Here is a 10616-nt window from a genome sequence, read left to right on the forward strand (position 1 = left end):
TTCTACCCCATCACCCCCAGATCATGGCTTCCGTTTCTACATCACCCCCAGATCATGGCTTCCGTTTCTACCCCATCACCCCCAGATCATGGCTTCCGTTCTGGCAAGGGTCCAGACAGCTGCAGAGCACTTGTATCGACTCTGAATGTCAGGCACCAGGGAGGAGGAAGCAAGGGAGGACAAATGGGCTGTCCCTCTTGAGGCTTTTTAAATTTTCTACGCACAAACTTCAGCTCACGTTGTGGCCAGAAATCCTAACACACTCACACCTAACTGCAAGGGAGCCTGGCATGTGTTGTTTATGCAGGGCACATGGTCACCCTGGTCTCCACCAGGAATTTGTTCCTAAGACGACAAAATAAAGATAGTGGGGAACAAACAGCAGTCTGACATAATCCTGCCCATCCCACTACCACCATCACCACCACCACTCTAATGAGGATTTTCTAGGCTCTACACCTTAGCTCAGCGTAGCAGGTAGGGAAATGGGTTTCCAGAACCTAAGTAACTTACACAAAGTCACAGGATTGAGATGTAAACCTGGAAGATAGATTATTAAAAGTCGTGATGTCAAATTCCAAAATGTATCTACTTGACATAAATGTCTAATATGATCAAAGTTAATTGAGAAGAACTTTGCTTTTTAACTTGAAGGCAACTGTTTATCCAGATATCCTATGACCAATCTCTCTGGCTGGCTCCAGCCCAGGATTCTAACCACTGCACTACACTTTCACCTTCCCATGGTAATTTCATGCACTCAACAGTTGTAGAGAAATTATGAGATCAGGGGACCCTTGCATCAGCCATGGAGGGAGCTACCGGTCATGCTTGAACCCTATAGTACCCTCTGAAACCTCACCCTAGAAGGGGAAGCATTATATGCATTTTACTTAGGAGGATACCAGAAAGGCTAAGTCCATGATTAATCGATTGCTCTCTCTCTACCCAACACCCCCCCACACACACACACACACACTCAAACTTTTCATATTTCAATCAAGTGACAAGTACCATTCTACTGAACACCCAGTATCACCCTTCTTTGTCCTGTAATGATAGCGAAAGACTCATTTCTCTCCTTAGTTTATTCCTATTGTGTCCTGAAACCTCCTTCATACTTATTTTGCTTGGGAGTGCTCTTTCATAACTATTTCAAGAGGAAGGCTGACCTGGTTATAACCCCACTCCTTGGCCTGTACATCCTCAGGCCTAATTGGATGCCAAGTTCCCAAATGGGGCAAAGTCAATAATCAAGAAAAATGCAGCTTTCCAGCTGCTAGAGAGAAAAGTGAGTATTCTTATTAACCCATAAGCAAAATGTCAAACTAGAGAAAGCCTTAGCCAATAGCATTCTTGCATGAGATGGCTCAGCCAGGAAAACCTAAAAGCTGCCTAGAATGGTTCCCTTTAATGCTCTATGTTAGTATTATGTTAGTACCAGCAGCCAACATACCTGAAGGTGCCATACATAGAACTGGATCTGGCAACCCATTTCTATCACATCCTGGGCACCTAGTCTAGGCCTAGCACTACTCAATACTGGGGATACAGGAGCAAGAAAGGCCAGCACCCTGCCTTCAAGTAATTCATAATCTAGTGAGCCAGACACATGAGTTAACAATCCCAGGTCACAGATTTTAGGGCTCTTCCCAATGAATAAAGTACTATCAACATTCAGAGGAGGACATCAACTCTATCTAGGGCTATCATGGGGGCTGCCTGAAGGAGACAGGATGAGAAGATAGGTCTTGACTCCTTATGTCATTCAGAGGTAGTGAGCCTCCCATAGGGAACCTCTGTTATCAGTCTTGAGCCTATAAGGGCTTTATCCCAGACCCCTCCACCTGCATTAGTGATTAGCATGGACTTCTACTGGAAATTTGCTGGGGAGATTGAGAAAATAAGCCGCACAATAAAGAGCAAACACAATTTTAGATCCCTAGGATAGCTTGCTTTCCCTCAATAGAGTTAGTCCCCAGCTCTCAGAAGCCTCACTTCACCCCCCACTGCCCCACATATCCTCCAATCTCAACATCCCAAGTCACCAGGGTTCCCACCCTCAGCCTCCATGTCCAACTCAGCAAAAACCAGAGTCCAAAGGTCTGCAAAGAGCTTCTTGAGAAAACACTTCAGGGAGTCATATCGTGTTATTCAAGAAAGACCTTAGACAATTTCCTCCCACCCCAGGCTACTAATCAAAATGTTTACCCAACAAAACCCAGGGCTGAGGAAAGAGGTATCATTCTGCTTCTAAGACAGTAAAGTGTTCTCCATATCCTTGCACTGGGAAGGATTTTTCCCCAGGTGTAGAAGGTAGAAATGGGATTTCAGGAAAGGAAATCACAAGAGCAAGGACAAGAAGCTATGAAAGTGAATGTCCCATCAAAACTTCTCTCCAAGTAGATGTCACACCCAAGTATTCCACCAGCAAAGGGTGTGGTGTGGTTAGAACAAAAGGACCGAAGACAGGAGTCTGGAATGACTGAGCAAGATAGAGACATGAGATCACCTCCTTGTGGTTCCAGGTGTGGTTTTATTCTGGAACTTAGGGCCACATTACTGCACTATGGTCCCAGCCTCCATTTTAGCTTCCCAAGGTGTCACGGACATTCTTAACAGGGGTAATTTATTAGCCTGCCCCTTTCCTGTGTTTCATTGCAAAATGAAGAGCACAGATAGTAAAGTGTGGTTAACCCTTTAAATTTAACGTCATAGTAACTTGGGGACTATAAAGGTGTATAAATGCACACAGAGTTGATTCTGTTACATCAGCTTTAGTTTTTAACTTTTTAACATTATTGCATTCATTTAGATTCTGCCTATTTCCAAAGAGAAAAGGAGAAGTTGAAACAGCTTACCTTCAAAGAAGTATATAGTAAGACTTCATTCAAGTTAGAAGACAATAGCCAAATACTTAGAGATTAGGAAAAATAAGGCATTTTAAAATTCTGGTTAGAGAACTCTACCGCTCAGTAAAAATGGAAGCCTTCCCAGCAGGTAGGTTAAAGGCTTGCATGTGATGGATTAAAAAATAAGGAAAAAAATCTATATTCCATGGGTATTCTTAAAAGGGAATAGTCTTTGTGGTTAAAGAAATGCTGGGAACGAAGACCTCCATCTTAGTAAGTTATAAGATAATCCCCTTTATTCCTCTTGTTCTCTTTCAACACTGTGTTGAATCTCATATTCCAACATAATGTTTTGTTTGTTCTAGCCCTATATCCTCAAGTTGTATTTGAACAAAAAGCACACACTAACTCCAAATGGTTCACCTCTCCCAGTTGCACTTATTTGACAGTAATGACAGCCTTCAGTTCGCCCCAGCTTCACATCTAACTCACAGACTGAAGGGTCATTATCTGATCTTCCCACCAACGAAAGCTAGGTAGAGGTTAGTGGATGTCCCCCGCTCCCCACTCCACACACACACACACAAAAGGGAAAATTCAAGATTACTACCTCTCAATCCTTGTTAGTATGAAAACATAATTATACATTTTACATTTTTCTATGGCAAGGGTCATGCCTATCAGAATACCTATTGGCTTGTAATCTTGTCGACATCAGTGAAAAGGAAAGCATCAATTTATTTGAACAGCTTTTGTCAATGTTGGTCTGAGTGTGCTGCATGAAATAATGATTAGCATTAAATTAATAATAGCTACTGTTCATTGAGTGTCTCCTACTCTAAGTGCAAGTACTTTGCAAACAGTATGTTAATTCTTACAACAATCTGGTGTATTATCCCTGTTATAATAATGAGGAGCCACAGTTGATAGAGGTTAAGTAACTTGCCTAATTCAAGCTAGTTCCAAGACAGAAGTCAAACCCATGTGTATCTGACTCTGTGTGGATTGTAGAACAATACAATGAATGATATCCTCAACAGAAATTTTACCACCCTAGAGAAGAGCTACACAATATATGGCAGGGGAGACCACCAATGTCATGACAATAAGGCTCTGTTCTATAAAAGCAATTTTACAGGAAAAACAGAGCAGTGAAGTTGTCAACACAACCCTTCCTATAAGGACTATCCTCCATCACCCTCTCAATTCACATGGACATGGTCAAGGATCCTGGCTCCATTTTATCAAAGGTGATCCAGAACCCTCGGTTCTATAGTGTTGTTGGCCCCCGAGTGACCCAAGATAAATAAATCAGACTCCTTTTTCCATGAGATGCCCATTTGGAATTGAGAGATTTCAGTATGGTCTAATCTACTGAAAAGAGATGAAAATTCAGGTGCTTTTCTGTGGGTTAATCATGGTTTCTACCATGTGGCCTAGAGATGTACAAGGACTCTGTAAAGAAAAATGAGGTGGCCTTGAGAAAGGAAGGTGGGTGACATCTGGAAAGGCTGTGGGCAGCCAGCTTCTGGTTCCATTCATTCTCAAGGGTCAGCTGCCTTCTGGCCCTGTGCTGAGACCAATCTATATGCTTTTAATAACCCCGCCCCCCTTTTTTTTTTTTTTCTTAAAACACATCTTCTCCATGGAACTGAAACAGCCTTAACTACTCAGGGTAATCTGATCAAAGAAGACCTGGAGTTCCCTAGTGGTCTACTTTAAGGAATACAGTATGAATCCTGGGGAGGTTTGAGGGTTGAATAATAAACACATCCCTCAGATATCCCCCTCCCAAGTTTCAGTAATCTCTTTCAGTTTGAAAGAAACTGAAAATCTATTCTAAAGTAAGGCTCAGGCAAGAATCTGAAGAGCCGGCATTCTTTTTTTTTTTTAAGATTTTATTTATTTGCTAGAGAGAGAGTGAGAGTACAAGCAGGGGTAGTGGCAGGCAGAAGGAGAAGTAGGCTCCCCGCCGAGCAAGGAGCCCGATGTGGGACTCGATCCTAGGACCCTGGGATCATGACCCAAGCTGAAGGCAGCCGCTTAACCGACTGAGCCACCCAGGTGTCCCTGAAGAGCTGGCACTTCGTGTTCAGAATATCCATACCCTAGAGCTGACAGCCATGAGGTCAAAAATTGTGTTTGATATGATAAAGATAGGCTAAGGTAAGAGCCTTCACCTGCACATCCCATAGCAGGTAGTTAAGGCCTATCAGTGAGGTTCAATATTAAGTGCTATCTTGATATATAGTAAAACTAGCAGATCCTCAATGACCTAACCACAAATCCCCTTCCCCTCCACTCCCACAGAGAAGGTTCCCTAGCCAAACAACTCTCCTTATCAAAAGGGACAGGTAAAGTTCCCACTTATCCCTGTAGGTTTTCTTTCCCTGACAGCCCATGGAATTACTCAAACCAACCAACTACATCCCACCACTGCATCCGCCACCCCTCCCACCATGAACCTGGGGCCACCATATCCTCTTGATACAACCAAGCCTGTCTTCCACACGAGCCCATATATGGTTGTTCATTCTGTTCCCAAGTTCAACATGTCTGTGGCCCTGTGCAGTGCAGTGCCTTCCTACCCTGGGCCTTGAGTATGTGTGATAGGAGTACACTGCTCTCAATCTCATCTGTCCAGCATCAAGTGTCATGTGTTTGGCCATCCCTTAATAGGGTAGATCACCAATGGGGTGAACAGAAGGTGATTTAACACAGCAGCACAGAGATCAATCAGAGGAGGGCCTGTTTGAGTAGCATGTGCCTATGCAGATAGGAATACAGACCAGCAAGAGCCTCTCAGTGAGGGAATGCTTCTCCAGCCTTCCATGGGAACATGAGAAAATTCACTGCAAGAATGGAGCATACCTGAACCTGCTTGCCAGTTATACCATCTGCTGGGACCTTGTACAAAGTGACTAAGGAGGACAGGGTCAACCATCAAATGGTTACTAGATCATTAACTTCAGAACAACCCATACAGAAAAGATACCCAACCTACACTGAGGTTCTCATGCTAATTTAAAGCATGATTTAAAGAATAAATTTAAAAACAAAGAATTTAAAATTTATTCAAAATTTAAATTAAGAAACTTAACTAAGTGAAACCACAAATCGCTTCTGTTGTGGTTAGAACCACACCTGTCTTTTCCTTTTTTTCCATTGTCCCTGCTCTGATGATCCTCTTTCTGTGGGTTCTTGACTCCCCCTCAGTGTGTTCATCTGTTAAAGGGGGAGAATACTGCACTGCACAGGGTTACAGTAACGTCTGCGTGGCACTTAGAGCAGCTTCAACACGCCCAAGTTCTTACTAAGCATTAGAGGAACCTAAAAGAGAGGCAACATCAACTTAGTGAAACCTCCATAGAGCTATGATCAATCCAGAAAGACGTGGATTACTCAAATGAATCCAAGAACAAGGCTGCGTAATGTGTGATCTAAAGCATTAGAATGCTGAGAACTGACAACTTTTCCAAACAGCCAGGGGGAAGGGAAGGGTGAATGGGGGCTGGGCCTGCCGACTAAGTTTTTGAGTAGAAGGAATTGATCTTGGCTTCATAGACACATAGACGTGTTAGAGAATGCTACTGCATAGGAAATGAAGCTCTAACAGTATCTCACTAAACACAGGCTTATGGTCCTGGAAAACATTGTGATTAGCTTAATTGCACTGGGCAAGATCACGTTTGGGGGGAAAAAAAAATGCAAGTATCACTAAATCTGCACTTATCAACCCTTACCTCATGCCATATCTCCTCCAGAAAGGTGACCTCCTCTGAGGATGTGTCACTGTTTCATCTGGGTTCCCGCTGTACCAGGGGAGGGCCCTCATGCTCCATTATGTAACTAACCTGTATACTAGGCTTCATTCTCAATCCACAGACTCAGATGTCAAGTGAATGTAAATTCTCTACTACTTTGTGTGTACTCCACTCCAGCTTCAGATGGCATAATTTCCAGGGGACTTGCATAGTGCCAAAGCAGCAACAGGGGTGGGATCTCATGTCCTCAAAATTATCCATGGGGGGTTGAGATGTCCATCACCCTGCCTAGTCCTAGATTTTTGGTCCATGTGAGTTGACCCAGTCTCAGAGCCTCTCCCTACTACTTCCCTCCCATTTAACACACAAGGAAATCATCCCCCTGCTAAAGTCCCCGGTGCAAGGCCATTTCTTCAGAGTCCAGAACTATACCCGCTAAAACTCTCTAGGATCAGCAACTACAGTGTTACTCCTCCTCCAATTCAGGCTCTCTCCTCTAAGCCAAAGTGTTCCTTGCTTTCCTAAAAAAAAAAAAAAAAAAAAAAAGGAGGTTGAGGGGCAGGGGCAGGGAGGTGGGGAGGTTTTGTTTCCCCAGTATTTTTTCTAGACCATGAGTCCTTTCTGTTCCCCACAAAGGATGAAAATTTTAAAGCCTGAAGCCAAAGAAGGACTCCATTCTTTTCTCTTGCCCCCTCCCTTCCATAAGTGGATGAGCACAGACCAGCTGAGCTGCTTATATGGGAGAGAGGCCCAAAGGAGAGAAGGAATGACCAGGGACAGAAGTCTTAGTGTAAAATCATCTCACCTCATCTGCCTGTGAATCTGCCTCCCCTCCCAGTGTGTGAGCTCCATCACCATATGGACAGACTGTGGTGTTCATCTCTGCCTCCCCAGAGCATATCGCAGGCCTAGGAACTCAGACATCACCGAGGGGAGGATGCAGGGGGCTTGCCCTTCCAGCCCACATGTCCTAGTATTCCACCATCCCAAGCAGACTCCCCTGGCTCTCTGCACCCTCACACACACAGAAATAGGATATACTTTCTTTTCACAGGGTTTGGAAGGTGTTCCTTTCCTAAGCTGCAAAATTAATAATACATAGGCTTTTTAACTATTTTCGGGAGCTAGGAGAAAATATAAGTGCATGCGTGTATGCCTTTGTAGGTTTATTCGAAAACATCCCCACTCATTAATTTATGCACATATGCTAACGTAATGAAATAGGCTTTGTTCCAGGAGTGAAAAGACCTTGCCTTCTATCTGTATTTTTAGAACTCCCAAATCAACTAAATATAACTATCACTGTGTCTCAGAGTGGACCTCTGGGGGAACCCAAAGTATGACAACTGGGATGGTTTCTGTGGAAAAGAACCCTCTGGAAGTTACTAAGTAGGAGAGGAAAGAGCAGGTGAAGTGTGAAGACAGGAGGCACCTGTGAACAGCGGTCGCTCCACAGGTACTTTCTGACTTCCATACCCCCACACCTTTGCCCAACACACACGGACACTCAACTACTTCGCGAACATGGAAAGAAGTCTTCAAAATGAGCTAACAATGGTTTTACGCTATGGAAAGGCGATTTTCTGGATACCAACAGTTCTCCCAGTGTGGTGCTTGGACTAGTATCAGTAGGACCTGGGAACTCCCCGGGAATGCAAATCCTCAGGCCCATCCCAGACCTCAGAAGGTCTGAAGGGGGCTACCAGCAATCGGTGCTTTAATAAGCCTTCCAGGCAGCTCTGATGCATGCGCACAAGACGAGGCCAGATCATAGGCAGTGGGGCTTTCTGCCACTTCCTTCTGGGCATGGCATTTATCCAGAGGCTTCCTCCTTTTGGCCTATAAAACAGTTGTTAACAATAATACATCCTTCTCATGGGTTTCCATGATCATGAAATGCAGTAATGCATATAAAAGGTCTTCATAATTGTTAAAATGCCATCGAAATGTAAGGCAAGCTGGCAGGCAGGTTATAAAAAGCCAGCAGCAGGAGCAGGAGAACAGCTTGATTGGAGGTTCAGCCCATTCTGAACAGCCCTCTGAGGGCCTGAACAGCTGCTGGGATCAGCCCCACATCTCAACAAATTCAACAGCCATTTGTCTGCCCTTGCCAACACATGCAAGGGCCTCTTTCCTCTTTTGCCTACAGCTCCCTGGGACAAGTCTCTCAGAGCAAGCGGCCACTTCCGTCTGATGTCCTCCCTGCATTGTGCCTACAGATGGGGATGATTTACAAAGGGCATGTTTTAAAGATGTCTGGCTCCAGCATTTTCTCACTGCACTGCCTTTTCAAACGTACCACTAAAAGAGCAAAGAGCCAGGAGGGAGAGGAGGAGGAGTGGAGGGCCTGATCAACTCCCCACATCCCACAGCCTCCCCTCTGCCGATCTCAGCTTGGCTTTCTAGGAGGCTGGCCTGCTGTGCGTCAGAAAGGAAGGGGTAGTTAGGTCACAGGCAGAGCAGGGTCTAGGATCTGAGGAGGAGGCTTGATTCAGATCTGGGCAAGCAGTTTGCTCACGCCCCTTGCCTGTTTACAGAATAAAAGCATGCAGTGTCTAAACATCCTGAGCCCTGCTGGGAACGGCTGTCAGTGAGCGGGCTCTGTCAGGAGGAAGGGCCACAGCACATGAATATCAAAGCGTTCTCCCTTCTCTGTAAGTGGACGGTCATGGTTCAGCTTCCACTCCCGGAGTCCCTAATGGCCTTTGGGGCTGAGTGCTGCAGAAAAACTGATGAGCATAAAAAATACAACACAGTGGGGCCATGATAGATCCAGCACATTTCCCTGGCATTGTATGCATCCTAGAGAGAGGGCAGAGTTCCCTCACTACCTGTATCTATCACCGTATTGAGTTTCTGGCAAAGAACAAACTAAGAAGAATGGTCTTAGCGTAGATTTTTGTTTTGTGAAGTATAAAAATGGACAAGTGATACCGATTTGCAAAAGGGAGAAAATTTTCTACAATTGATGTATTTTTTTCTACAAACTCAGATGAGATGACCTCCAAATCACTACCAATTCTGAGATTCAAGCATCCCAGCAATTCTATTTGCTAGAAAATCTAGAAAACTATAGTCCTTGGACACACAGAGTTACAACTCTAAGCATAAAATTCCGGCAAGTCTTTTTACCTAATGTCTAGGATTATTCTCAAGTGTTTAAGCTTTTCCCCTAAGCAGCATAGCCTAGCCCAAGTTCCTGAAGCATAAATTAAAATGATATTACACTACTAGCTCCCAGGTTCTGACAGGAGGCCAAGGGGAAGAGAGTGTGGATACAGTGGTCACCCAAAGGAGAAAGGATGAAGGATTTCCTTTCTTACGGCTCTAGACAAATTTTGTAGATTGACTTAGAGCTTGAAACAATACCAAGAAAGGAGGGTGGGAGAGGGTATTCTCCTGGCCTCCTGGTTCTGTACAGATGGCTTTACAAATATCATTGGCCCCAGTGCTCCAGCCAAGGAAGACCGAGAAATGAAAGATCATACAAGGGAAGAAGAGCTCAACCCTGTGGTTTTATAAACACAATCTCTCTCCTTCGTACTGGTGTTCCCCTAAGGCTGCAGCTACAGCTTTTCACATTTTTTATTTGTACGGCTGCCAGTTTAGCCCAGAGAGCAAAATAAACCACAGTTCTCAATTAAATCTACTCTGAAAACTGGAGGTTCTTGTTTGGCCAGAGTCTTACCCACATTAAGCTGAGGTCTACAGCCAGGGAATCCCATTTGGTTCATCCTTGTATTTTACACTTCCGGTGTAAGAGGATCAGGGCTGACAGGTCTGCTTCAACTGGAAGGATTTTTGGAATCCGTGTGTACCACAGCACAATGGGAAGCTGTAGAAATTCAGTACTGACCATCTCGTAGCAATCGGACTGCACATAAAGACTATGCCGTGCTTCAAGACCTCAGAGCAGATCACTGATGGGTGTTCAAATATCCAGGAATGTAGGATGCTCTTTTAGCCTCTACAGATGTTCACCAGAGGCCTGTCCTTGGGC

Source organism: Phoca vitulina, unplaced genomic scaffold, assembly GCF_004348235.1.
Source record: "Phoca vitulina isolate PV1807 unplaced genomic scaffold, GSC_HSeal_1.0 scaffold29, whole genome shotgun sequence".
NCBI classification, from domain to species: domain Eukaryota; kingdom Metazoa; phylum Chordata; class Mammalia; order Carnivora; family Phocidae; genus Phoca; species Phoca vitulina.